Source organism: Melitaea cinxia, chromosome 10 (assembly GCF_905220565.1).
Source record: "Melitaea cinxia chromosome 10, ilMelCinx1.1, whole genome shotgun sequence".
Taxonomy (NCBI): domain Eukaryota; kingdom Metazoa; phylum Arthropoda; class Insecta; order Lepidoptera; family Nymphalidae; genus Melitaea; species Melitaea cinxia.
In genome coordinates, this window is record NC_059403.1 from 10,219,685 (window position 1) to 10,224,096 (window position 4,412).

Sequence of the window (4,412 nt, forward strand, 5' to 3'; positions counted from 1 at the left end):
ATGCATATAATTTCTGGTGCTGCCAATGTCAACTAATTTTATACATATTTGTTTATTACTAGATACATATGAAATAAATTTTTACTTATAAAAATAAATTTTCACGATTACATTCAGTATTATTACTTTGTTATAGCAATAAGTAAATGAAAAACTTTATAAGTCGAAATTTCAACAATTGCAATACGATGTACTTGAACATGAAAATCTTTGAACGCAATTTTAAGTTACCAATCGGCAGTCATTATTAAAATAAATAATAATTATGTTTGCTCGCAAAACAAAAAAAAACTGACTTCGATTACATACGACATAGATACATTAATATAACTAAAAATACAACAACAATATTATATGTATAAAATTAATTTTATATCGACAAGTAATACAACGTTTCAAACACACAATAGTGTTACGTGTTAGGGTTCGAAGGATTTGGAGAGAAAGACCTGCTGACTCTTTTCAAGACTTTATTCACAAGCACTAGGTCCAACACAAAGCACTAGGTTCAAACACTAAGCACTAACAATGTCCTATGTCGTAGGTTTCGCTGGTACCACTCTTGATCACTAGTTTTCACTCTTGAAGTCGCCTCGAAGATCGCTCAAACTGAACTGAACTCGCTCGCCTCCCTGCGGCTATTTATATCGGCCGACACGAGGCCCAGACCATTCTGGAAAGTTCGCGCATGTGCCCGGTTTTCGAGACTATACTTCTACAAAGTTCCACAGTAGTTCCTCTAACGCCATCTAGTATTGAGTAGAGAGTTTTATGCGGTCTCTGTCTTTGCGTGGTTTCAATGGTTGCCGCTAGATGGCGCTAGTTTCTTTGTGTCTCCTTAACACTACTCCCCTCTTAGAGATGCTCGTCCCGAGCATCGTTGTTACTGCCATGGTAACGAGCCAGACGGTCTATGTGTACCACTTTGAATGTCCCTCTTGGTTGCTTTTGAATCCTGTAAGTCACATCATTCAGTCGGGTAACCACTTTGTATGGACCGTCCCACTTGGTCTGCAACTTTGGCGATTTCCCTTTCCGGCGGGTTGGGTTATGCAGCCACACCAGTGACCCTTCCTTGAAGCCGCTCGTGTTCGATTTCCGGTCGTATCGGGTTTTCATGTTCTCACTTGACTGTAAACCATTTTCCCGAACCAAGGCGTGAATATAGCGCATTTTTTCCCTTAAACCGCTGACATAGTCTTGTACGGTATTTGGTTCCTCCGGTGACCCTCCAGTCAATAGGTCTACTGGTATTCGTAATTCTCTACCGTAATTGACATACGCCGGGGTAGCTTTTATGCTCTCATGCTCGGCGGTTCGGTACGACAGAAGGAAGAGCGGTATATACTTGTCCCAATCTTTTTGTTTGTCGTCTACCAATTTCGCTAAATGCCTCTCAAGGGTCTGGTTAAATCTCTCAACCATTCCATCAGACTGTGGACGGTACGCGGTGGTCCTCGTCTTATGCATACCCAAAATTCTGCACACTTCCTGGAATACTTGCGATTCGAAGTTCCTGCCCTGATCAGAATGGATTTCTAGAGGCACACCAAAGCGACATATCACTTCTTCGACTAACTTAGAAGCGACTGTTGTAGCTTCTTGGTTTGGTATGGCGAACACTTCGGGCCATTTGGTGAAGTAGTCCATGACGACCATGAAATACTTGTTTCCTGATTCCGTTACAGGAAATGGCCCCGCTACGTCAACTGCCTGATGGAATGGTTGAGAGATCCCACTTCTGACACCAGTTGTTACGTGTTAGGGTTCGAAGGATTTGGAGAGAAAGACCTGCTGACTCTTTTCAAGACTTTATTCACAAGCACTAGGTCCAACACAAAGCACTAGGTTCAAACACTAAGCACTAACAATGTCCTATGTCGTAGGTTTCGCTGGTACCACTCTTGATCACTAGTTTTCACTCTTGAAGTCGCCTCGAAGATCGCTCAAACTGAACTGAACTCGCTCGCCTCCCTGCGGCTATTTATATCGGCCGACACGAGGCCCAGACCATTCTGGAAAGTTCGCGCATGTGCCCGGTTTTCGAGACTATACTTCTACAAAGTTCCACAGTAGTTCCTCTAACGCCATCTAGTATTGAGTAGAGAGTTTTATGCGGTCTCTGTCTTTGCGTGGTTTCAATGGTTGCCGCTAGATGGCGCTAGTTTCTTTGTGTCTCCTTAACACTAGTTTACAATTACTTCCAATACAAATCATTGTTTTTTATTTGCAATTTTCAACAGGGTGGATTTTATTTGAAACTAGTAAAGTCAATTCTCAATATATGGAAACTCAAATAATAGGGCTCAATGATGAATGAATGAAGGCTGAATGATGACGTCAATGCTGGCTTGCAATTGCTGAGCTTATTTAACGTGGAGCCTATGTAGGTCGTAGGTGCCGTGTGCAATGTAATGATGAAAATGCAAGTATACTGATGCAGCGATCTACTGTGGTAGGCTAAGTGTAACAAACGAGAGAGATCTACCTCATTCCGACAGCAGAAGTAGGATCAGTGTAGACACAAAACGAGAACAATGGAGATATCCACTGGCATGCTATGTTCGAACAATAAGATGCGAACATGCGAGCACTGATCGAAGTTCTGCAAACACCGAGGCCTGCTCAGGGAGAACTACCTACATTTGATCCTAACCTAAAGCGATACGGACGGGAGACCGTGGTGCGCAACAGCTGGCTTGTGTTTTTCACAAAACCTTCCGAGTGGCGGTCAACTCGTGCTTGCTGTAAATAATGCACTAAAGAAGCTTCTAAATCATCATCATCATCATTACAGCCTATACAGTCCACTGCTGGACATAGGCCTCCACAAGTTTACGCCAAAAATAACGTGAACTCATGTGTTTTGCCCATAGTCACCACGCTGGGCAGGCGGGTTGGTGACCGCAGTACTGGCTTTGTCGCACCGAAGACGCTGCTGCCCGTCTTCGGCCTGTGTATTTCAAAGCCAGCAGTTGGATGGTTATCCCGCCATTAAGCTTCTAAATGGCTGCCTTAAATAGCATACGAGAATATGACATAGTGTGAATTCAAAATCCTTTGTACATCACGATTTATTTCAACCGAGCCTTTGGCAAGTACCCTCATCCGACATTTGTTGTTTTGCTGTTGTTGATTGGTTTTTTTCTCAGTTCAGAGTTTTGGGTTCTTTGTTTAAGTTCTGTTTTTAGCGATTGTGTAAGTTAGTTGCAACTTGCAATATATAGTGGTGATTAGTGTGTTAGGGTACATCGCTATTTTAGTTTTTTTCGGCCGTTTTGTTGTAATTTTATCGGTGTATAAGTGGTTTTTGTTCAGTGTTCGATTACGTAATTCGATTTACTGGTTATTTGTTAAATTTAGTTTTGTTTTGATACGCGATACGTAGGTAATCGTGTAGTGATTAATTTTGCGATTCTGTTTTTGTTTCGATTCAGTTACAATGTCAGATTGTGAGCGTGATCGTATCATAGTAGACCGAGTACTCAGAGACGATGAGCGAGAGAGATCTACCTCATTCCGACATATATGTTTCTAAAACATAGTTGCTAAAAATGAAACTCGTAATAAGGCTCGTAATAAGGTTTCTAGCTTATGTTTAAGTTCCGACAGATAGAGCTATTGTCATTGTACCTCTATCCCAACAAATCAGAAACGTAAAAATCTTTAAAGGAAATGGAGTACACAGTTCAACAAATTGAGAAACTGAAATGGCAATTAGTTAGCACACATTTGATGAACTGATGTTTTTTAAGATCCTAAGATACTGAAATGCTTACTAAAAACTAAAAGCTTAGTTTAGTGTGCAGTTCCCCTGTTTTCTGGTGACGTATGATCCCGAAAACGTATGGAAGATATCTATATCCAAAAATAATGCCCGCCAAAGGACATACACGAAATGAATTTGACCTATAAAATCTAACTAAGCTATTTTTTTCTGAAAGTTTTTTTTTTTTAATTAGAATTAGTAATTGTTGAAATACAAGTGTTTCGCATTCAGCTTGTAACATCCCACGTATAGGCCTCTTTATCCCCACTCGAACATTGCGGTCTGGCGGATATTTTCCCTACTATGAGTAACGATTGCTAATAGTTATTTATGATAACAACGGGGAACGACGGCTTAGCGTGCTCTCTGAGGCACGGTGGGGACACTTGCAATGACAGACATCCAAACCGGAAAAAAATATTTGTACAAATAAAACATCTATCCCGAGCGGGAATCGAACATGTATTCCGCCGGTATTTTAGGTGTCTATTCACATCACAACACCAGAGCGGTTGTAACTACAAGAGTTTATCAGTTATTTCTGCACCTTTGTTCACAAATCACATGAACTTAGTTCAGCTACATTACAAGGGATTGTCGAATGCCACTTGTCAGGGATTAAACAAGAAAGGCAACACTAAAA